Raw genomic sequence first — 26,457 nt, forward strand, 5'->3', positions numbered from 1 at the left:
TCTGTGCAGTGAGGTATGACTGCTATTTAGGTTGAGACCTAAATCATATTTTTTCCAATTCGCTTCCAATGTTCCTTTTCTCTTCATCTTATTGCCTGGTTGCTTTAACTTCACTTTTTTGTGTCTTCATGATGGGACAATTTTTTGTTTTTGTATTATGGCGATATATTCTAGGTCTGTTACTGTGTTAAAACTAAAATCTGTCTTCTCTCTCTGGTGTTTTAGGCACGTCATCCCTCACCGCCACAAGGAGGCGATAGGGGGGATATATTTTTCAAAACCAACGCACCTTAAAATATATTTAGGCATATACTCTTGGTCTAGCCTGTTTCAGTAGTCCGTCTAATTTAAAATGCTGTCTTGAAATCAAGAGTTCGAGTTCATCGAATCTTCCCTTGAGTCAATCAACAGCACTTTTCGAGCTATCTGTTTCCCCACAGACGCGTGGGACTGAAGAACTGCGTCCTCGCGGAGACAGCCGGCTGTCACTGTCTCTAGATGCGCGTTGAAGGAGCGCGCGGGAGGGGTCTGGAATCGAACTCTTGCTGCGAGAGATCATCATCGATTGCTGGAGTCTGCAAAGGCACTCCATCCAGCACAACACAAATCAGATGTGGAGCTTTTCCAATGCAATATGAGTGACTCAACTCATGAGGGGTGAGACAGCACTGGGGAAGGTGTAGAACAGGGGAGGACAGAGAAGCGTTTTGCAACCCCTTGGTGTTTACGAGTCCAGGATTCCGGGAAATGGAAGTTATTTTTTGCCATCTAAAGTAGAGCGAATCTTCAACATTCCGTCGGACAAGGGGCAGGAAGAGCCGAAGTAACTCAGATGAGTTAATCGCAGCCTTCTGTCGACTAATGTTGCCATTCGAATATCCTTGAAATAGTCTGAGGAATCCGTCCTCACAGAAGTAAGAAAATACTGTATTGTCCTCGAACAATTTAATTTCAAACGTTGTGAGCTGATTTGAACTGGAGAGACCGTGAATTATGCTCTAATACATTTTGAAAACAAACTCAAACATACTCAGACGAGTGGAAATACTTTATTGAAACAAGCCTCGATTGATAATCTGCCTCTTTTGCACGGATTATCAACATCAGGTGAGTGCCAACCTGAACCTGAATAATACAAAATGTGCATCTAAGTGTGTGTTATTGCACGTCCGTGCGCGCGTAATGCTGTAGAAGTTATGATAATTAGAAAACAGACCATGGAAGTAAAGTGATTGCTCTTGCACGTCCTGTAGATTCTTATTTAAAAACCTATTGCATTGCGTTGTTAATTTGTAAAAGTGGTCCCAACATAGATATGGTGATTGTTTAATTTCGTTTTAGCACCACCGCATGCAGGCTGGTGTTGTGTTTGTATGGCGGTGGTGGTGTCGATGCAGGTTGAGGCTGCATGAGGCGGTGGGTTTAATTATTGTGGTCGTTTAACGATAGGGCGCACATCAATCGTTTCACCCAGAGATACGGTCTCCCGGTGAAGCAGGCTGTCTGGCCACATTGATTTATACAATAAAGTAACTCCATAGATCAGATTCCGGACTGAAGATCGACTGCAGCCAGACTCTAACTGTCACTTTCAGCGCCGCTGCCCATCCTTTACCTCTGCTGGGAGGTGGGGAGAGAGAGGAGAGGAAACGGATTAACAGCAAATAGATTACCACAAACAAACTATAGATGCGCTCGGCTTCTGAGGTTCATTTGTGCAATGTTCACCGTGTAAGCAAGTATTTTATGCACACCTGGAGTGTGGTTGGACAACTTTACCTTCCCTCCGGTGACATGACAGTCACCTCTGTGATATGGTATTTGCCTATATATTTGTGAGGGACATAAACTATGGTCGAACTATATGAAGAGTTTATTTAAAAAATGCTATATATATCCACCAATTTTTCACATTGTGTTTTTTCACAAGAAATTATTGCTTATGGGTATCAGGTGTGTGTAAAATATTACTGTTCTCAGATTTTTAATTCATAGTATATGAACATGTTTTAGTTTTTTTGCAAAACGCTATACACTCCTAATAATGAGTTGCACCCCATTTTGCCCTCAGAACAGCCTCAATTTGTCTGGGCATGAACTCTACAAGGCGTCGAAAGCATTCCACAAAGATACTGGTCCATGTTGAGTCCAATGCTTCCCACAGTTGTGTCAAGTTGGCTGGGTGTTATTTGAGTGGTGGACCATTCTTGATACACACGTGAAACTGCTGAGCGTGAAAAATCCAGCAGCATTGCAGTTCTTGACACACTCAAACGGGTGTGCCTGTCACATACTACTATACCCCGTTCAAAGGCACTTAAATATTTGGTATTTCCCATTCACCCTCTGAATGGCACATATACACAATCCATGTCACAATTGTCTCAAGGCTTAAAAATCCTTCTTTAACCCCACTCCTCCCCTTCATCTGCTCTGGTTGAAGTGGATTTAACAAGTGACATCAATAAGGGATCATAGCTTTCACCTGGATTCACCTGGTCATTCTATTTCATGGAAAGAGCAGGTGTTCTTAAAGTTTTGTATAATCAGTGTACATTGTTTAGCTGGAATGGACTGTTCGTATCCTGTATATTTAACTGTGATGTGTGGTTGTCTCACCTAGCTATCTTAAGATCAATGGATAGGAGCATCTGCTAAATGACTAAAATGTCAAATGTAATTGTTTTGCATGTAGATATATTAATGTATTTAATCATTTTTACACATTTTAAAAACAATATTGATGTCACAAATGTAACATTTGGAGCTAGAAACACAAGCATTTCGCTGCATCTACGATAACGTTTGCTGATCTGTGTAACGTGACCAATACATTTGGATTTGATTTAGATTTGATATGATTTGTACAGTTCTTTATTAAAAATGTAGTTATTTGTTACATTTGACTGTGTAAAACCTAGCAGACTACTTATTTCTCTGAGAGTGAGGCAGATATAAAGTACCAGTCAAAAGTTTTGACACACCTACTCATTCAAGGGTTTTTCTTTATTGTTACTATTTTGACATTGTAGAATAATAGTGAAGACATCAAAACTATGAAATAACACATATGGAACCATGTAGTAACCAAAAAAGTATTAAAGAAATCAAAACATATTTTATAGTTGAGATTCTTCAGTTTCCACCATTTGCCTTGTGACAGCTTTGCACACTCTTGGCATTCTGTCAACCAGCTTCACCTGAAATTCTTTTCCAACAGTCTTGAAGGAGTTCCCACATATGCCGAGCACTTGTTGGCTGATTTTCCTTCACTCTGCGGTCCAAATCTTCCCAAACCACCTCAATTGGTTTGAGGTCAGGTAATTGTGGAGGCCAGGTCATCTGATGCATTACTACACCACTCTCCTTCTTGGTAAAATAGTTCTTACACAGCCTGGAGGTGTGTTGGGTCATTGTCCTGTTGAAAAACAAATGATACTCTCACTAAGAGCAAACCAGATGGGATGGTGTATCGCTGTAGAATGCTGTGGTAGCCATGCTACATGCATTTCTCTACACGCGCAATAACATCTGCTAAACAGGTGTATGTGACCAATAAGATTTGATTTGATAAGTGTGCCTTGAATTCTAAACAAATAATCGACAGTGTCACCAGCAAAGCACCCGCACACCATCACACTTCCTTCTCCATGATTCACAGTGGGAACCACACATGCAGAGGTCATCCGTTCACCTACAATGCGTCTCACAAAGACACATCGGTTGAAACCAAAAATCTGGACTTATCAGAGCAAAGGACAGATTTCCACCGGTCTAATGTCAATTGCTTGTGTTTCTTGGTCCAAGCAAGTCTCTTCTTCTTATTGGTGTCCTTTAGTAATGGTTTCTTTGCAGCAATTCAACCAGGAAGGCCTGATTCATGCAGTCTCCTCTGAACAGTTGATGTTGAGATGTGTCTTTTACTTGAACTCTGTAAAGCATTTATTTTGGCTGCAATTTCTGAGGCTGGTAACTCTAATGAGCTTATCCTCTGCAGCAGAGGTAACTATGGGTCTTCCTTTCCTGTCGCGGTCCTCATGGTTTTTGCAAATGCACTTGAAGAAACTTTCAAAGCTCTTAACATTTTGGGGATTGACTGACCTTCATGTCTTAAACAACTTATTAGGGCTGCAATCCCGTTAACGGGATGATCTGACAACAGCCAGTGAAAGTGCAGGGTGCCAAATTCAAAATGACAGAAATCTCACAATTACAGTGCCTTGCGAAAGTATTCGGCCCCCTTGAACTTTGCGACCTTTTGCCACATTTCAGGCTTCAAACATAAAGATATAAAACTGTATTTTTTTGTGAAGAATCAACAGCAAGTGGGACACAATCATGAAGTGGAACGACATTTATTGGATATTTCAAACTTTTTTAACAAATCAAAAGCTGAAAAATTGGGCGTGCAAAATTATTCAGCCCCCTTAAGTTAATACTTTGTAGCGCCACCTTTTGCTGCGATTACAGCTGTAAATCGCTTGGGGTATGTCTCTATCAGTTTTGCACATCGAGAGACTGACATTATTTCCCATTCCTCCTTGCAAAACAGCTCGAGCTCAGTGAGGTTGGATGGAGAGCATTTGTGAACAGCAGTTTTCAGTTCTTTCCACAGATTCTCGATTGGATTCAGGTCTGGACTTTGACTTGGCCATTCTAACACCTGGATATATTTATTTTTGAACCATTCCATTGTAGATTTTGCTTTATGTTTTGGATCATTGTCTTGTTGGAAGACAAATCTCTGTCCCAGTCTCAGGTCTTTTGCAGACTCCATCAGGTTTTCTTCCAGAATGGTCCTGTATTTGGCTCCATCCATCTTCCCATCAATTTTAACCATCTTCCCTGTCCCTGCTGAAGAAAAGCAGGCCCAAACCATGATGCTGCCACCACCATGTTTGACAGTGGAGATGGTGTGTTCAGGGTGATGAGCTGTGTTGCTTTTACGCCAAACATAACGTTTTGCATTGTTGCCAAAAAGTTCAATTTTGGTTTCATCTGACCAGAGCACCTTCTTCCACAGTCTTCTCCTTGTATGAGCTGAAAGTTTAGAGGGACGGCCAGGTCTTGGTAGATTTGCAGTGGTCTGATACTCCTTCCATTTCAATATTATCGCTTGCACAGTGCTCCTTGGGATGTTTAAAGCTTGGGAAATCTTTTTGTATCCAAATCCGGCTTTAAACTTCTTCACAACAGTATCTCGGACCTGGCTGGTGTGTTCCTTGTTCTTCATGATGCTCTCTGCGCTTTTAACGGACCTCTGAGACTATCACAGTGCAGGTGCATTTATACGGAGACTTGATTACACACAGGTGGATTGTATTTATCATCATTAGTCATTTAGGTCAACATTGGATCATTCAGAGATCCTCACTGAACTTCTGGAGAGAGTTTGCTGCACTGAAAGTAAAGGGGCTGAATAATTTTGCACGCCCAATTTTTCAGTTTTTGATTTGTTAAAAAAGTTTGAAATATCCAATAAATGTCTTTCCACTACTCCATGTGTAACTCTTTGTTGTATGCTCACACTGCTATGCTTTATCTTGGCCAGGTCGCAGTTGCAAATGAGAACTTGTTCTCAACTAGCCTACCTGGTTAAATAAAGGTTAAATAAAATAAAAATAAATAAAAAAACTTCATGATTGTGTCCCACTTGTTGTTGATTCTTCACAAAAAAATACAGTTTTATATCTTAATGTTTGAAGCCTGAAATGTAGCAAAAGGTCGCAAAGTTCAAGGGGGCCGAATACTTTCGCAAGGCACTGTAAAAGTCCTCAAACATACATGTATCTTATACCGTTTTAAAGGTAATAGTGTTGTTAATCCCACCACAGTGTCCTATTTTTACGGCGAAAGCACCAGAAACGGACTTCATGTTACACAATACATGTATGTTTTGTTTGATAAAGTTCATATTTATATCAGAAAATCTGAGTTTACATTGGCGCGTTACGTTCACTAGTTCCAAAAACGATGTGCATAGCCACATCGATTCAACAGAAATACTCATCATAAATGTAGATGATAATACAAGTTAAACACATGGAATTATAGATATACCTCTCCTTAATGCAACCGCTGTGTCAGATTTCTAAAAAACTTTACGGAAAAAGCAAACCATGCAATAATCTGAGACGGCGCTCAGAAAATTTATCAAATTAGCCACCATTTTGGAGTCAACAGAAACCAGAAATTACATGATAAATATTCCCTTACCTTTGATCATCTTCATCAGAATGCACTCCCAGGAATCGCAGTTCCACAATAAATGCTTGATTTGTTCGATAATGTTTGTTATTTATGCCCAAGTAGCTACTTTTGTTAGCGTTAGGTACACATATCCAAACGCTTGTGCGTTTGGACAAAAACTTTGGACAAAAACTTCAAAATTGTTATATTACAGTTTGAAGAAACATTTCAAACTAAGTATAGAATCAATCATCAGGATGTTTTTATCATAAATCTTCAATAAAGTTCCAACCGGAGAATTCCTTTGTGTCTACAGAAGCAACGGAACGCAAGTCGATTTCATGTGGAATGCGGATGACCAGGAAATGGCTCTCTGCCAGTAAACTTACTCATTCAGCTCTTATTCAATCCCACAACACAGCAGAAGCCTCATTCAAGTTTCTAAAGACGGTTGACATCTAGTGGGAGCCCTAGGAAATGCAACTTCATTCATATCCCAATGTGAATTCAATAGGGCCTGGGTTGAAAATATACCAACCTCAGATTTCTCACTTCCTGTTTGGATTTCTTCTCAGGTTTTTGAACTCCATTTGAGTTCTGTTATACTCACAAGCATCATTCAAACAGTTTTAGAAACTTCAGAGTGTTTTCTATCCAATACTAATAATAATATGCATATATTCACAACTGAACCTGAGGATCAGGCCGTTTACCCTGGGCACCTTTCATCCAAGCTACTCAATACTGCCCCTGCAGCCATAAGAAGTAATGATGAACTGTAGTTCCTCTTTGCTTATTTGAGCTGTTCTTGCCATAATATGTACTTTGTGTTTTACCAAATAGGCCTATCTTCTATACACCACCCCTACCTTGTCACAACACAACTGATTGGCTCAAACTCAATAAGAATGAAAGAAATTAACTTAACAAGTCACACCTGTTAATTGAAATGCATTCAAGGTGACTACCTCATGAAGCTGGTTGAGAGAATGCCAAGTCATCAAGGCAAAGGGTGGCTACTTTGAAGATAGATTCAATATATTTAGATTTGTTTAACACTTTTTTGGTTACTACATGATTTCATATGTGTTTTTTCATAGTTTTGATGTCTTCACTATTATTCTACAGGGTCGAAAATAGTAAAAATGAAGGAAACCCCTTGAATGAGTAGGTGTGTACAAACTTTTTACCTGAACTGTATAGCATTTTGCAAAAACACGTGATTATTTCTCTCTGAAATAAAACATTCAAGTGATAGATTTTAAACAAATACATATCTGTCATTGAACAAATACAGTTGAAGTCTGAGGTTTACATACACTTAGATTGGAGTCATTAAAACTCAAATTTCTTGTTAACAAACTATAGCTTTGGCAGGTCGGTGCATGTCACAAGTCATTTTTCCAACAATTGTTTACAGACAGATTATTTCACTTATAATTCACTGGATCACAATAACAGTGGGTCATAAGTTTACATTCACTAAGTTTACGGTGCCTTTAAACAGCTTGGAAAATTCCAGAAAAATATGTCATGGCTTTAGAAGCTTCTGATAGGCTAATTGGCATTATTTGAGTCAATTGGAGGTGTACATGTGGATGTATTTCAAGGCCTACCTTCAAACTCAGTGGCTCTTTGCTTGACATCATGGGGAAACCAAAAGAAATCAGCCAAGACCTCACAACAAAAAAATTGTAGACCCCCACAAGTCTGGTTCATCCTTGGGAGCAATTTCCAAACACCTGAAGGTACCACGTTCACCTGTACAAACAATAGTACGCAAGTATAAACACCATGGGACCATGCAGCTGTCATACCGCTCAGGAAGGAGACGCATTCTGTCTCCTAGAGATGAATGTATTTTGGTGCGAAAAGTGCAAGTCAATCCCAGAACAACAGCAAAGGACCTTGTGAAGATGCTGGAGGAAACAGGTACAAAAGTATCTATATCCACAGTAAAACATGTCCTATATCGACATACTGTAACCTGAAGGGCCACTCAGCAAGGAAGAAGCCACTGCTCCAGAACCGCCATAAAAAAGGCAGACTGCGGTTTGCAACTGCACATGGGGACAAAGATTGTACTTTTTGGAGAAATGTCTGATGAAAGCAAAATGGAACTGTTTGGCCATAATGACCATCATTATGTTTGGAAGGAAAAGGGGGAGGCTTGCAAGCTGAAGAACACCATTTCAACCATGAAGCACAGGGGTGGCAGCATCATGTTGTGTTGCTTTGCTGCAGGTGGGACTGGTGCCCTTCACAAAATAGATAAAACCATGAGGTGGGAAAATATGTAGATATATTGAAGCAACATCTCAAGACATAAGTAAGTTAAAGCTTGGTCGCAAATGGGTCTTCCAAATGGACAATGACCCCAAGCATACTTCCAAAGTTGTGGCAAAATGGCTTAAGGACAACAAAGTCAAGGTATTGGAGTGGCCATCACAAAGCCCTGACCTCAATTCCGTAGAAAAATTGTGGGCAGAACTGAAAAATGTGTGTGAGCAAGGACGCCCACAAACCTGACTCAGTTACACCAGCTCTGTCAGGAGGAATGGGCCAAAATTCACCCAAGTTATTGTGGGAAGCTTGTGGAAGGCTACCCAAAAACTATTTGACATTAGGTAAACAATTTAAAGGCAATGCTACCAAATACTAATTGAGTGTATGTAAACTTCTGACCCACTGGAAATGTGATGAAAGAAATAAAAGTTTAAATAAATTATTCTCTCTACTATTATTCTGACATTTCACATTCTTAAAATGAAGTGGTGATCCTAACTGACCTAAGACAGGGCATTTTTACTAGGATTAAATGTCAGGAATTGTGAAAAACTGAGTTTAAATGTATTTGACTAAGGTGTATGTAACCTTCCGACTTCAACTGTATATATTTACACCTGTATGTCGTTGTTTTCTTCTCTATTAGAATCGCCGGTCCAGCTACTGCAGAGTCAATTCATCAGAGAGTCTCTGGTTAACTTCCCCAGAAGTCACAATTTCTTTCCTATTTGTCGCTTTCTCCGAGGTTCTGGACAGTGTTCATTGTTATGGACACGTCAGATGGTCGTTGCATAGATAGAAGCTTCCGTGGTTGTCGGTATTCTCATACTAGATTTACGTCATTTCCAGCTGCAGACTAGTAATTCTACGTCTAGGATTTTACTCTTATTCTGTAGTGATCAATAGTCTCATAGTTTAGCCATTTCCAGCCGTGTAGCCAACATACACGCTGTCTGTTTTCCTGGGCCTATAGAGTTGTAGTTCTGAACCATTTCAATATATAGCATCAGCTCCATGTTTTCTAGTCTAATGTACATTTTATCAGGAGTGGGTTTTCTACACTTCTGAGAAAAGGGTGGTCCAATGAAGCCGACGTAATATCTATTCTCTCGTGAGCGTGGCCAATGATTTGGTTAACTTTATATCAAATAAAATAAATTTTTATTTGTCACATACACATGGTTAGCAGATGTTAATGCGAGTGTAGCGAAATGCTTGTGCTTCTAGTTCCGACAATGCAGTAATAACCAACAAGTAATCTAACTAACAATTCCAAACTACTGTCTTATACACAGTGAAAGGGGATAAAGAATATGTACATAAGGATATATGAATGAGTGATGGTACAGAGCAGCATAGGCAAGATACAGTAGATGGTATCGAGTACAGTATATACATATGAGATGAGTATGTAAACAAAGTGGCATAGTTAAAGTGGCTAGTGATACATGTATTACATAAGGATGCAGTCGATGATATAGAGTACAGTATATACATATGCATATTAGATGAATAATGTAGGGTAAGTAACATTATATAAGGTAGCATTGTTTAAAGTGGCTAGTGATATATTTACATCATTTCCCATCAATTCCCATTATTAAAGTGGCTGGAGTTGAGTCAGTGTCAGTGTGTTGGCAGCAGCCACTCAATGCTAGTGGTGGCTGTTTAACAGTCTGATGGCCTTGAGATAGAAGCTGTTTTTCAGTCTCTCGGTCCCAGCTTTGATGCACCTGTACTGACCTCGCCTTCTGGATGATAGCGGGGTGAACAGGCAGTGGCTCGGGTGGTTGATGTCCTTGATGATCTTTATGGCCTTCCTGTAACATCGGGTGGTGTAGGTGTCCTGGAGGGCAGGTAGTTTGCCCCCGGTGATGCGTTGTGCAGACCTCACTACCCTCTGGAGAGCCTTACGGTTGAGGGCGGAGCAGTTGCCGTACCAGGCGGTGATACAGCCCGCCAGGATGCTCTCGATTGTGCATCTGTAGAAGTTTGTGAGTGCTTTTGGTGACAAGCCGAATTTCTTCAGCCTCCTGAGGTTGAAGAGGCGCTGCTGCGCCTTCTTCACGATGCTGTCTGTGTGAGTGGACCAATTCAGTTTGTCTGTGATGTGTATGCCGAGGAACCTAAAAATTGTTACCCTCTCCACTACTGTTCCATCGATGTGGATAGGGGGGTGTTCCCTCTGCTGTTTCCTGAAGTCCACAATCATCTCCTTAGTTTTGTTGACGTTGAGTGTGAGGTTATTTTCCTGACACCACACTCCGAGGGCCCTCACCTCCTCCCTGTAGGCCGTCTCGTCGTTGTTGGTAATCAAGCCTACCACTGTTGTGTCGTCCGCAAACTTGATGATTGAGTTGGAGGCGTGCGTGGCCACGCAGTCGTGGGTGAACAGGAGTACAGGAGTACAGCTCAGAACGCACCCTTGTGGGGCCCCAGTGTTGAGGATCAGTGGGGAGGAGATGTTGTTGCCTACCCTCACCATCTGGGGGCGGCCTGTCAGGAAGTCCAGTACCCAGTTGCACAGGGCGGGGTCGAGACCCAGGGTCTCGAGCTTGATGACGAGCTTGGAGGGTACTATGGTGTTGAATGCCAAGCTGTAGTCGATGAACAGCATTCTCACATAGGTATTCCTCTTGTCCAGATGGGTTAGGGCAGTGTGCAGTGTGGTTGAGATTGCATCGTCTGTGGACCTATTTGGGCGGTAAGCAAATTGGAGTGGGTCTAGGGTGTCAGGTAGGGTGGAGGTGATATGGTCCTTGACTAGTCTCTCAAAGCACTTCATGATGACGGAAGTGAGTGCTACGGGGCGGTAGTCGTTTAGCTCAGTTACCTTAGCTTTCTTGGGAACAGGAACAATGGTGGCCCTCTTGAAGCATGTGGGAACAGCAGACTGGTATAGGGATTGATTGAATATGTCCGTAAACACACCGGCCAGCTGGTCTGCGCATGCTCTGAGGGCGCGGCTGGGGATGCCGTCTGGGCCTGCAGCCTTGCGAGGGTTAACACGTTTAAATGTCTTACTCACCTCGGCTGCAGTGAAGGAGAGACCGCATGTTTTCACTGCAGGCCGTGTCAGTGGCACTGTATTGTCCTCAAAGCGGGCAAAAAAGTTATTTAGTCTGCCTGGGAGCAAGACATCCTGGTCCGTGACTGGGCTGGATTTCTTCCTGTAGTCCGTGATTGACTGTAGACCCTGCCACATGCCTCTTGTGTCTGAGCCGTTGAATTGAGATTCTACTTTGTCTCTGTACTGACGCTTAGCTTGTTTGATAGCCTTGCGGAGGGAATAGCTGCACTGTTTGTATTCGGTCATGTTACCAGACACCTTGCCCTGATTAAAAGCAGCGGTTCGCGCTTTCAGTTTCACGTGAATGCTGCCATCAATCCACGGTTTCTGGTTAGGGAATGTTTTAATCGTTGCTATGGGAACGACATCTTCAACGCACGTTCTAATGAACTCGCACACCGAATCAGCGTATTCGTCAATATTGTTATCTGACGCAATACGAAACATATCCCAGTCCACGTGATGGAAGCAGTCTTGGAGTGTGGAGTCAGCTTGGTCGGACCAGCGTTGGACAGACCTCAGCGTGGGAGCCTCTTGTTTTAGTTTCTGTCTGTAGGCAGGGATCAACAAAATGGAGTCGTGGTCAGCTTTTCCGAAAGGGGGGCGGGGCAGGGCCTTATATGCGTCGCGGAAGTTAGAGTAACAATGATCCAAGGTCTTTCCACCCCTGGTTGCGCAATCGATATGCTGATAAAATTTAGGGAGTCTTGTTTTCAGATTAGCCTTGTTAAAATCCCCAGCTACAATGAATGCAGCCTCCGGATAAATGGTTTCCAGTTTGCAAAGAGTTAAATAAAGTTCGTTCAGAGCCATCGATGTGTCTGCTTGGGGGGGGGGGATATATACGGCTGTGATTATAATCGAAGAGAATTCTCTTGGTAGATAATGCGGTCTACATTTGATTGTGAGGAATTCTAAATCAGGTGAACAGAAGGATTTGAGTTCCTGTATGTTTCTTTCATCACACCATGTCTCGTTAGCCATAAGGCATACGCCCCCGCCCCTCTTCTTACCAGAAAGATGTTTGTTTCTGTCGGCGCGATGCGTGGAGAAACCCGTTGGCTGCACCGCCTCGGATAGCGTCTCGCCAGTGAGCCGTGTTTCCGTGAAGCAAAGACCAGAAGACAACCTCGTTTCCCTCTTTTTCCCTTTTTTTGGGGGGGGGGTCGCTACATGGGATCCACTCCGTTGTCCTTTTTGTAAGGCAGAACACAGGATCCGCGTCGCGAAAAACATATTCTTGGTCGTACTGATGGTGAGTTGACGCTGATCTTATATTCAGTAGTTCTTCTCGACTGTATGTAATGAAACCTAAGATGACCTGGGGTACTAATGTAAGAAATAACACGTAAAAAAACAAAAAACTGCATAGTTTCCTAGGAACACGAAGCGAGGCGGCCATCTCTGTCGGCGCCGGAAGTATAACCCCATATTTTCTCATTTAGAAGGTTAACATCACATCTTTTCACAAATAGTTTCATGTTTAATCACATACGTTTCACAATATTTAGATGTAAACCCCATAATTTAAGAAGTGTACACAACCAAAGTGTTTCCTGTCCTTCATGAGATCACCAAATGAAACACACTCGTCATGACTGTCCCTTAAGTGTCCACTACCACTCCCACATTATTTTTAAACATTTAAAATATAAATATTTTTTAATTATTCAAAAGTTTAATGTCCAAGGGTTTCTCTGTGTTCCACAGTTTACATTCCCACCTCGAACACTACAGAGCATAGAGACAGCGTATTTTATCACTGCCATAAAACAGCCGACTTCCCGCTCTCCCCCTCTACGAGAGAGAGCACGCTGTAGAGCAGACCCACTGTAACCTGATCCTTCAGATCGTCACAGGAGAGTTATGACATATATTTGCTCCATAACTGACCGGGTACAAGACCTGCTGCCTGAATTTCCAGTGCCTTTCACATTGCTACAGGGGTTGCCATGAAGAATAGCTTTTCCAAGCAATGACATATCATAGTATAACCCCTTCTAGATGTCCATTTAGGTGTCAGGTGCACTGTATATTACCTATAATGAGGGGCTGACAAAGGCCTGGTGAAGGCCAAAGGCCTGGTGAAGGCAATCCAATAGTATGAGCAAATGGCGCCGAAGTAGATAGCTGCCGTTTTACGATTCCGTAACAAATTGTGCTATTGTGTATGTTCTTTCACGTTATTTCTAAGTTATTTTGTACATAATGTTTCTGCCACCGTCTCTTATCACCGAAAAGAGCTTCTAGATATCAGGACAGCATTTACTCACCCCATACAGGAGGAATACTTTTTCTTCAACAGGTCAGATGGGAGGGATTTACTTCAGATGCCCGACAGGGCCCTCATCCCCATCATTCGCAGGAGAAAGAGACGGAGGTATCGTGGATGAAGATCCCAGTGTTTTGTTAGGATCCGTCGCTGAGAGGGTAATCTACCTTTACCATCGGTCCTATTACCAAACGTACAATCAATCAATAATAAAATAGACAAACAACAATCACGTCTATTCTACCAATCGGACATTAAAAACTGTAATATCTTATGTTTCACTGAGTCGTGGCTGAACGACAACATGAATAACATACAGCTGGCGGGTTGTAAGCTTTTTCCGCATGATAGAACAGCAGCCTCTGGTAAGACAAGGGGTGGCGGGCTATGTATATTTGTAAACAACAGCTAGTGCACGAAATCTAAGGAAGTTTCAAGGTTTTGCTCGAGTATCTCATGATAAACTGTAGACCATACTATTTACCAAGAGAGTTTTCATCTGTATTTTTCGTAGCTGTCTATTTACCACCACAAACCGATGCTGGCACTAAGACCGCACTCAATGAGCTGTATACGGCCATAAGTAAACAGGAAATGCTCATCCAGAGGTGGCGCTCCTAGTGGCCCGGGGACTTTAATGCAGGAAAACTCAAATCAGTTTTACCTAATTTCGACCAGCATGTTAATTGTTCAACCAGAGAAAAAAACTCTCGATCACCTTTACTCCACACACAGAGACGCATACAAAGCTCTCCTTCGCCCTCCATTTGGCAAATCTGACAATAATTATCTCCTGACTCCTGCTTACAAACAACTTAAGCCAATAAGAAAGTGGTCAGATGAAGCAGATGCTAAGCTACAGGACTGTTTTGCTAGCACAGACTGGCATATGTTCCGGGATTCTTCCGATGGCATTGAGGAGTACACCACATCAGTCACTGGCTTCATCAATACAGTGCCTTGCGAAAGTATTCGGCCCCCTTGAACTTTGCGACCTTTTGCCACATTTTAGGCTTCAAACATAAAGATATAAAACTGTATTTTTTTGTGAAGAATCAACAACAAGTGGGACACAATCATGAAGTGGAACGACATTTATTGGATATTTCAAACTATTTCAAACAAATCAAAAACTGAAAAATTGGGCGTGCAAAATTATTCAGCCCCCTTAAAACTTCTTGCGTCGAGCCATCCCGGACCCGGGATCGTGAATACAGCCTCAAGCTCATTACCATAACGCAACGTTAACTATTCATGAAAATCGCAAATGAAATGAAATTAATATGCTAGCTCTCAAGCTTAGCCTTTTGTTAACAACACTGTCATCTCAGATTTTCAAAATATGCTTCTCAACCATAGCAAAACAAGCATTTGTGTAACAGCTAGCACAGCTAGCGTAGCATTTAACGTTAGCATTAGCAGGCAACATTTTCACAAAAACCAGAAAATCATTGAAATAAAATCATTACCTTTGAAGAACTTCAGATGTTTTCAATGAGGAGACTCTCAGTTAGATAGCAAATGCTCAGTTTTTCCTGAAAGATTATTTGTTTAGGAGAAATTGCTCCGTTTGTCACGTTTGGCTACCAAAATAAAACGAAAATTCAGTCTTCAAAACGCCGAACTTTTTTCCAAATTAACTCCATAATATCGACTGAAACATGGTAAACGTTGTTTAGAATCAATCCTCAAGGTGTTTTTCATATATCTCTTCATGATATATCGTTCGTCTCAATCACTGGATGACTGCGTGCAGCTTGTAGATTACGCACCAATTTAGACAAAGGACACCGGGCGGACCCCTGGTAAATGTAGTCTCTTATGGCCAATCTTCCAATGATATGCCTACAAATACGTCACAATGCTGCAAACACCTAGGAGAAACGATAGAAAGGGCAGGCTCATTCCCGGCACATTAACAGCCATTTAAGGAGACAATGGAAAACAGAGCTTCAAAGATTCTGCCCATTTCCTGGTTGAAGTTTCATCTTGGTTTCGCCTGTAGCATGAGTTCTGTGGCACTCACAGATAATATCTTTGCAGTTTTGGGAACCTTAGAGTGTTTTCTTTATATGCATAGTCGAGCATCTTTTCGTGACAAAATATTGCGCTTAAAACGGGCACATTTTTTGATCCATAAATTAAAAGAGCGCCCCCTATATCCAAGAAGTTAAGTTAATACTTTGTAGAGTATTAACTGGAGCCAAATACAGAATGGTCCTGTATTTGGCTCCATCCATCTTCCCATCAATTTTAACCATCTTCCCTGTCCCTGCTGAAGAAAAGCAGGCCCAAACCATGATGCTGCCACCACCATGTTTGACAGTGGGGATGGTGTGTTCAGGGTGATGAGCTGTGTTGCTTTTACGCCAAACATAACGTTTTGCATTGTTGCCAAAAAGTTCAATTTTGGTTTCATCTGACAAGAGCACCTTCTTCCACATGTTTGGTGTGTCTCCCAGGTGGCTTGTGGCAAACTTTAAACGACACTTTTTATGGATATCTTTAAGAAATGGCTTTCTTCTTGCCACTCTTCCATAAAGGCCAGATTTGTGCAATATACGACTGATTGTTGTCCTATGGACAGAGTCTCCCACCTCAGCTGTAGATCTCTGCAGTTCATCCAGAGTGATCATGGGCCTCTTGGCTGCATCTCTGATCAGTCTTCTCCTTGTATGAGCTGAAAGTTTAGAGGGACGGCCAGGTCTTGGTAGATTTGCAGTGGTCTGATACTCCTTCCATTTCAATATTATCGCTTGCACAGTGCTCCTTGGGATGTTTAAAGCTTGGGAAATCTTTTTGTATCCAAATCCGGCTTTAAACTTCTTCACAACAGTATCTCGGACCTGCCTGGTGTGTTCCTTGTTCTTCATGATGCTCTCTGCGCTTTTAACGGACCTCTGAGACTATCACAGTGCAGGTGCATTTATACGGAGACTTGATTACACACAGGTGGATTGTATTTATCATCATTAGTCATTTAGGTCAACATTGGATCATTCAGAGATCCTCACTGAACTTCTGGAGAGAGTTTGCTGCACTGAAAGTAAAGGGGCTGAATAATTTTGCACGCCCAATTTTTCAGTTTTTGATTTGTTAAAAAAGTTTGAAATATCCAATAAATGTCGTTCCACTTCATGATTGTGTCCCACTTGTTGTTGATTCTTCACAAAAAAATACAGTTTTATATCTTTATGTTTGAAGACTGAAACGTGGCAAAAGATCGCAAAGTTCAAGGGGGCCGAATACTTTCACTGTAGGTGCATAGATGATGTTGTCCCCACAGTGACTGTATGTACATACCCCAACAAATCAAAAACTGAAAAATTGGGCATGCAAAATTATTCAGCCCCTTTACTTTAGATTCCTGAACATCTACTCAAATGGCTACCCAGACTATTTGCATTGCCCCCCCCCTTTTACGCTGCTGCTACTCTCTGTTTATTATTTTATGCATAGACACTTTAATAACTCTACCTACATGTACATATTACCTAAATTACCTCAACTAACCTGTGCTCCCACACATAGACCCTGTATATAGTACCCCCTATAGTCTCACTATTGTTATTTTACTGCTGCTCTTTAATTATTTGTTACTTTTATTTATTTTAGTTTTTTCTTCAAACTGCGTTGTTGGTTAAGGGCTTGTAAGTAGGCATTTCACTGTAAGGTCTGTTGTAATCGGCGCATGTGACAAATAACATTTGATTTGAAATAGTAATATTTTGTCATCTGATGAGTACATTCATTACATTATATGTGAGGATAAGTATGAAAAAAAGGAATATTAATTCACTAAATTGCCTTGTGAGCAACGTTATACAAGGTTAAGCATATTTTCTGCCTCTTGTGTGAAAATTACAGCGTTACTTACAACCACATTGTGTTTCAAACTGAGAGTATGTATCATCGGAGATAAACACACATTGGTGCTCATGGAGCGAGGCCAACTTTAACACTTCCTCTGGGCACGATGTGCAAGTTCCAGTCTGGATTCCAGAAAGGTTATCTGAAGTTTTTTTTCTTTTCTCTGTGGGTGTTAGGTCAGTTTACTTCAGTTTAGGTACAAAATGTTATTTTGTAGGCCAAAGACAATAAGCAGTTTTGACATGAGCCGGGCAATGATGCTCACATCGCTGTGCCCTCCTCAGATGAAATTTAGAGAGCTTTAAGCTGCCCGTGTGATAGAGTTCAGGTACCACCGGATCTATCAAGACTTTTAGCTCATACATCATCCATGTACCTACCAGCCATCCGTGTAGATTACACATGAAGATTTAACAGAGACATAGACCTATAGCCATCCCTGTAGATTAAGCAGAAAAAGTAAAATATCGGACAGGAGTAATGAATATTTCAGCGTACAATGCCTAGACAGTGCATATGAAGACATTGAGAACTCTATAACAACGCAGTGAATGATGAAGCCTACTGCATACGAAGACATTGAGTCTGTGTCCTCAGGAGAGCGTTCCAGTACCCTGTACTGCAATGGTTTCTCCCAGTCCCTCCAACAATATCAGGCAAAACTGTGGCTAAATGAAAACAGATGGAGGCGCATATCCCCGAGTGGTAGCAGGCTCGCCTTGCCTGTGACCATTTATCACCGTCAACCTGTTCGTCATAAAGACTTTACTTTTAAAGGGAGGGGAGAGCCCAGCCCGGGCAAGATCACGGCTGAAATTCTAATTTATGAGGTTGAATTGAGCTCTTTGGGTTTTATCTCAAACCAGGTTGAAATTAGTTTCCGCCAATATGCTTTTTATGGTGTGTCAATGGGTAGCGGCCCCTAGTACAGTACCTGCACAGAGCACGCTGCTACCTACCCGGGGCCTGCTGCTGTGCTGACATGCTTATATGCATAATAATTGAAATGTAGTTCTCATTAGGAATGAGCCTTTAAGCAGGATCAGACTTCAAACCAGGGCAAGTTGTGGATGAAGTTGTGTATGTAAACATAAATCACCCACCAAAGTGCTGAGGAATTACTCCTAGGTGAGCAGCCACTGCCCAGAACATGGTAATAGCTTTAACCAGTGGCTCAATAGATTTCTTTTCACATGAATATTGTAATCAGGCATTTATAATTAAGTTTTACATGTGCAAAGCCAGTTTTGAAGCATGCTTTATAAGATCACAGCAAAGAATAGTCCAAATCCAAAAGGGAGAGTTTACTTAGCATTTAAATGGCCTGTGCTGTGGCGGAGACCGGGCGGGCACAGGCCAGTGTGTGGAAGATAAACATTTGGAGGGCAACATATTATTTCATGTGCAGCACTTTCTTTATGCTCAAGGGACAATGTGTCAATTGAATGAACTGAATCTGGACCTCTGGGAGAATTTGTTGCTGTGAAATTCACAATTAGAAAGGAATAGGGATACACCAATTCCAAATGTATATCATCCAACATGATTTCATCAAGTTAATATAGTGATCTTTATAATGAGCAATACCTATGGATTTCATAATAATATAATCACATTTTTAAGGAAGGATTAAATCCATAGGTGTTGCTTCTATGGCTGTATTTCGTAAGCCTTTCCCTCTTCATGTCAGGTTTAATTATGTTGACATTTGGAATAAAGGAGAATATTAAATGTCGACAGTGGAGCCTTTATACTGTTTTTCTTCTTTAATTAAAATATGAATTGTATCATGACACTCTGTCAATAGGTAATAGAGAGAAGCAGCCCATCAATAATGGATAACTCGACACAAGTCATCAAAAACTCAGTGTGATGATGATTTGCAACCTTTTGAATCTGACACCAAGATGGAGGAGGCTGGGTTCTGGGTTGCCTGGCTGTCGGTCAGACGCAGCACAGCCACATCAGCAGTCCGGCCCGGCTCTCTAGGACTACATCTGATGAGAGAGATATGGCACAGCATGACACCTAAAGTTGCAGGCCACAAAGTTAATAGCTCCAGCTCTGCAACAATGATCCCGGGCAAATGGAAGTCAGTCATTACAGCCTATAAATAGGGTGGCTAGAGGTGCCACAGAAGGTCTACAGGAAAGCTGTCAATGAAAGGTATGCCATCTCAGGAAAAATCTTTCACCAGGCAGTCTGCTCTGAACCTGCGATAGGGCATTGTTGGACACCCACGCAGCCTCGCTTCTGACCCCACCGTTTCACACCATCGTCTACAGCAGGCCCCTAGAGAGTATTTGTGTGGAGTTTATATAGAATTCATTTAGTTGTCTTTGTACAGCCTTTGGAACATTTTAAGAATACCTGTTGTAAGGAAATACTGATATAAACATCCCATTTGCAGTGATTAACATCTGCAGCACAGTGCCAAATGGGTCATTAAAATGTACAAGAATCATCAAAACCGTGTGGCAGCAGATTTCATTGTAGTTGATCTGCATGTGCATATTCATTATAGATAAGTATGATATATTCATGAGACATATGGTGCTTCCATATGGGAAAGACATGGCTAGAAAGATAATTGAAACAAGAGTAACAAATGTCTGTTGCATATACCATCGGCAGTATTTGTGTTCCTCCAGTAGAAAAAAACCCAAACAGGGTCACTTAAGATACACACGCAGGAACATGCAGAGCTATACACTAGCCTATGTCATTTAGAAAGGGAACCAAATTGGTTATCACCAGCTTTTCATTTAGAGCTCCGTTTCATGGTTTTATCTATGGATTGGATGAAGAACAATCCTATCAGAGGCAGTATAGCGATGATAGTGTGGGTGACTGTTTAGTCTCCTCTCTTTCACCCACAAGATTTTTCTTTTTTTCTCTCCTTTTTGGTTTTGTGCTTTTGAAGCGGTTTTACACATCCTTCTCAAGCCTCCATCTGCTGTGTCTTTGGCTGTTTCTTCTCCTTCTTGGCTGACTCTAGGGTCGCTGAGGAACGGGGGAACAATCTGTGCAGCTCCACTCCAGTTGCCCAGCCCCTACAGGGAGACAGCTTACAGCAGGAACGTTCACCATGAATAATTCTCAAACACCTTCTCTCTCTCTCTCTCTCTCTCTCTCTCTCTTAAAGTGAGTACATTGTTAAATAGAGCATGGTACAGAGGAGTTATAACCAGCCAGGAACATACAGTCAGGTCCATAATTATTGGCACCCTTGATGAAGATGTGCAAAAAATACTGTATAAAATAAATCATGCAAATCCTGAGCTATATTGCATGCTATAAAAAGGATGAAATTATATTAATTTATTTTAATGCAATTGCTCAGAGAAAGAGGTTTTGTTTAACAAGTAATAAAACAAATCTCAAGACAGGGGTAAAAATTATTGCCACCCCTGTTTTCAGTAATCCAGCATCATTTGGGGTTTACTACCTTTTTATTTTGTGAAATGTGGTGGGTACTCTCTTCGTTCGCTGGACTTTATCCTGCTAACTGTTCAAAATGTCCGAACTAAATTTGGTTAAAGGGCTTTTATGTACTCTGCGCCATTGTCTTGGAACGCCTTACAAAATACTTTTAAACTGGAAGAACTTGTCTCGATTGGTGTTTTTAAATCACTGATGAATGATCTTGAGACTGTTTCCCTGACCTGTCAATGTTTTTAACTTGCTGTTTTTGATTTTGTTATGCTCTTGTGAATTCTATGGTTTTTACTAGATTACTTGTAGTTTTTCATGTTGTTTGTCTGTCATTTTTGTAATGACTTGGTGCTGCCAATCTTGGCCAGGGCGCTCTTGAAAAAGAGATTTTAAATCTCAATGAGCCTGTCCTGGTTAAATAAAGGTTAAATAAAATAAAATAAATAAAAATCCTACTGTACCCTTGCTAGGATAACGACACTAGGATTGTTTTCAATAAAAAAAAATGAAATTGGAAAACATATCGGGAGAGATCTTTAGACAAATCATCCATACAGAATCTTTCCAGATCCTTGATATCCTTCGCCTGTGCTTATAGACTGCTCTCTTCAATTCAAACCCCAGGTTTTCAAAGCGGTTCAAGTCCGTAGACTGAGATGACCATTGCAAAATGTTGATTTTGTTGTCAATTAACCATTTATTTGTGGATTTTGATGTGCGCATGTATGCACAAACATTGATATAATAATAATCATATTGAAGTAAACCTGGAGTCATGCGATATGTTGTGTGGTCCTCCCACTACGAATAGTTTTATTTTTGCGCGCTAGATTTTTTTACAATACAAACAACAATATACAGAAATTATGTCTGCAGTTGGACCCCTCTCATAATTTTGACCCTTATCTTAGGTTATTTTTATCACTTGTTAAACCAAATCTCTTTCTCTGGGCAACTGTATTAGTATAAATAATATTTGTATTGTTTATTTTATACAGTCTTTTTTTTAATCAAGGGTGCCAGTAATTATGGACCTGACTGTATATGCTACACATCTCCATTTCTGCCTTGTGTGGGAGGTTGTTCAGTTTCTACCTGCCACAGAACAGACACACAATTAATTGCTGGGTAGTCTATTGTTCATGTTGAATATTTGCTAATGTGCACTGCTGCTGCCACCCACATTTTGTACAGCTTCCGCTCTTCTCCATCTAGGTGCTCCGAGGCCACTCACTAAAGAACCTGCCTATTGGCTGTGATTTCATTAGAAGTGGCTTAATGGTGCCATGATGTGTTCCTCCACTACCCTGTGTCACCTGGATACGCATGTCCAAGGCTGCCATTCACTGCACTGGAATCACTGCAGAGTGCACACAGGGCTACTCAAAGGAGATGATCACAGGGACTCAAGCCTCCTGGCTTAAACAGTCATTTTTCGAAAGGTTTCAAAGTAATTACAGTTGATTGTTCTCAGATACAAAAGGTGAGAGGCAGGAAATTACAATAATCCAATTCAGTTGTTACTGAGATCCTTACTAATGAACTGATGGAGTATGAGAAAATGTCAGATGAATGCATTCTAATCTTCCCATTAATCTCATACTGCTAATACATACAGTAGTGCACTTTAAAGCTGCATAAAACACATAGAAAGATGCAGATTTCTGCAGGGATTCAGGGAATGATGAGCTATTAAAGTAATTATGTCAGATCAGCAGCAAAACAATGGCCAAATACTGTATGTTTGCTGGTTGACTGACAGGGTGGTTGGGTCTTTAGTTGTGCCATTGGTGAGATTATTGCAAGCAACGCCATATAATTATTCCTGGCTACTAATCAAGAGATTGATGTGCAGCGGAATGCTTAGGCATTGATTTTCCTTTGTGTGTGAGCAGGCATGACTAGGACTGGGCTCACTGTGGCCTCACAGGTAACTGCACGAAGCTCTTTGTAATTTAACTCTGGAATGGAATGCCATTGGATTACAATGATGCAAACCGATGTATGCCTTATAGCTATACCAATCACTACAACATGGGGCTTGTTTGCCCATAAACACACCTCTTGTATGCTTGCCTTTTTAATCTTCTTATTCCCTCCTCCTCAGATGATGTCCACACTGCATTTCATTGCTCAGCCAAGGGTAGGCTGTATCTCTGAATATGTGATTGAGCCCAGGCAGGCCGGCGCAGGTCATGACGGCTGTAAATGCGTGTTGGCGCATGCCATGCTAATAGTTGTATTAGTTCGCTCCAGAGTTGTTCAGCAGTGGCAAATTGCTGTGACAGAGCTCTCCACGGCACCTCTCTCTCCAGTAGCCTCCTCAGCCCAGGGCCAATGGAACTGCCAGCCTGGCATGGGCATGGGCAGGTCAGCCCAGTCAGAGGGGCAGAGTGCTGCTACTGCGGCTGCTGCAGCTGTGAATACGGTCCTTGCTACGCTCTCTCTCCTCAGCTCCCCTAGATTAGCGTTTTGTGTGAAGGCTGAGAAGGATGAGCGTTAGCTAGCTACTGCTGTGATATAGGGGCAAAGGAGGATGAAATGTTCTGGCAAGGAGACAGGGGTTGGAGCATATGTTCTTCAGTCCTCTGGCTGTATCAGGAAAATGATCTGACACAAATTATTTGTCATCTTGCTAAGGCGAGTGATTAACCTTGCTCGGCTGGGATTTACATGAGGGGGGCTCTGTGTGTGCATGTGTTCGCAAATGGCCCCCTTATCCCTTCATAAACACATCTCCAAGTGAGCAGATTTGATTTGGATTTGTTGTTACTGTACATGTTAGAAATGTTCACGTCTCTTGGATTTTCTTTGAAAACGGGTGAATATAGAAAATCACCCACAGTGTGATCTCATGTGCCTCTGCTAGCTCTTGTGTCTGAACAAAACTCACAGCATAGCCAGAATAAAAGGTAACAGCAGGAAATAGGCCTTGTTATGTCTTCTTACAGCTTCTCAAGAGAGCTCTTGGGGTGCACCAGTAGATCAATGTCTGCATTCCCTTTCGTAGAGCCAAGTGCATGTTTGTCCAAATGTCACATATTACCTGCAGCAAGCCACATTCAGGTCTTGACATAGATGCACCAGACGCTCTCTCTCTCTGTGTGTGTGTGTGTGTGTGCGCACACATGCGTGCGGGGCTAAATATTTCCTAGATACTTCCTCCTATTTCTGTGTAATAAATCATCTCCCCAGCCATCATTTCTGCATTGATTTTGCCTTAACATAATAAAGCATTGTGTGTTTATGCATGCTAGGGTGTAGCAACATTAGTTTATGCACATATTCATTCTCATAAAATGGGGAATGGGAGTTGTAGCCTTTTTTATATAACATTGCTTGGCTGTCACAGCTTTCAGCATCAGAGGGGTGGACAGCTCCTCACTGCAGAATGCAGTAAGGAGAAAACGCAGATTTGTTTGCTCACACAGTGGACTCAAATTGAAATGTGTTATTAACTATATCACAAACAAACCAATAGAGTGAATTTGTCACACATCAGGCTGTGTCACTAGCTCACCCACCACTTTACCCCATGCTTCTCCCACTATTCCCAAACTTGCCTTAGCTTCCGTCTGTTTATGCATATATGTATCAACCAGGTATTGATCCAATGATAAATCAATTATGAGGAGAATATTGAAAACAAAACAGCTAAACATATTTATGGTGGTCCTTTTTCACCGCTCCCTGAAGATGTTTTATTTCATTTACACAGCAGAACATGACTTATTCTGGGATTCATCAACCTGGCAGATGCTTTTTTACTCGGCTGCATACCAGTCAATTCCAGGCTACACGCAATGGCTAAAGACTGAATTGATTCTGAATAGATTATCCAAACTGAGGTCAGGTATTTGTAACACAAAACAAGTAAACATAGCCAAGCAATTTGACCAGAATGTAACAGGTAAAACAAACATTTTCGCACGCTATAGAGGGAATAAAAGCTTCTCTTGATGTCAACTAATAAAAACATGTGAATGTGTGTATTGAAAAACGCATATACTTGACAGTGTTCCAATGTCAGAATGTTCCTGTTCTGTTGGTATTGAAATATTCCTTTTGAACATGTTTATACCTATTCTTGGGAACACTTGTTTTTTTCCCTTACACGTTCTTCAGCTGAGCTCCACAAAAAGGATTTGTTGTGTTTAGTGTTATTAAAACAAAATACTGTACATTTGGGAAAGCTGTACATAAATATTTGATGAGCCACATCAGCAGAAGTTGGAGTGTGTTATAAACCGTTGAACCTCTTGGTTTTTGCAATGGCCAATTTGATGAATTACAATATGAATTATAATATGAAGAACTGGAAATAGACCAGTTGAATTTGACTTGCCAGACTCATACAATGTAGGGCTAGACAATTATGGCCTTCTTTTGACTAGTTGAGGATGTGGAACATCAGCATTTGTGGGTTCAGTTACAGGCTCAAAATGGCCAGAAACAAATACTTTTTTCTGAAACTCGTCAGTCTATTCTTGATCTGAGAAATGAAGGCTATTCCATGCGAGAAACTGAAGATCTCATACAATGCTGTGTATTACTCCCTTTTGAACAGGAGTGGATATATATTTTAATATATATATATATATATGTATTTTCCTGTATTATTTTCTCCTAATCCTACCACCCCTCTCCTAATTGGAGTAAACTAATGGACAAAAACATTTAGGCTTCTACTTCCAGCTTATGCATACTATATGCATTTTACGGCCACAATGTATTTTACAATAGTTATCTTTGGTTTGTTTTTAATCCCATCCTTCAGCTACCCTCAAACCCTCCCATCTATCTCTATCTCTATTTGCCATATATTTTTTTCTTTGCTGTTTCACAAAAGTTCTGAACCTATATGCATTCTACATACACAGTATATTTTACATTAGTTATCTTGTTGTTTTTAGTCTCATCCTTCAGCTCCACTCAACAGCTCCCATATATCTCTTAACACCATCCATTTTTTATTTCTATTTACCATATATTTTTCAACTGTCCTGTGATGTTTCACAAAAGTTCTGAACCATTCTATTCTCATAGTTTTTACAGATTGTAAATTAAAGATAACATTTTTTGCTAAAAGTATTATTATAGTATTGATCGATTGACTATGACTCTTCAAATCACCCAGCAGGGCTAATTTAAATAAAACATTTTAATTTGTACAGATAAAACACAGTCTGCAACATCTTTGTTGGAGTACTTTTAGATATTACTGTTATGTTTTTTAAATTAATATATAGCTAATGAAGAAATCTTTTTTTAATCAACAATGTCAAATTAGTTAACATATTTGACTACTTTTTCAATCAACTAGTTCTTTGTTTGG

General features: G+C 41.0%; 1 protein-coding gene across 1 annotated transcript in view; it reads left to right on the forward strand.

The window, feature by feature from the left end:
* The first annotated feature begins 303 nt into the window (after positions 1–303).
* LOC109910097 (X-linked interleukin-1 receptor accessory protein-like 2) overlaps positions 304–26,457 on the forward strand; it is a 319,792-nt gene continuing 293,638 nt past the window's right edge. Inside the window, exon 1 of the mRNA XM_031798117.1 lies at positions 304–1,107. The gene's annotated coding sequence lies outside the window, so the exon portion shown is untranslated. The remainder of the gene's footprint in view (positions 1,108–26,457) is intronic.

This window comes from Oncorhynchus kisutch, linkage group LG19 (assembly GCF_002021735.2).
Source record: "Oncorhynchus kisutch isolate 150728-3 linkage group LG19, Okis_V2, whole genome shotgun sequence".
NCBI lineage: Eukaryota > Metazoa > Chordata > Actinopteri > Salmoniformes > Salmonidae > Oncorhynchus > Oncorhynchus kisutch.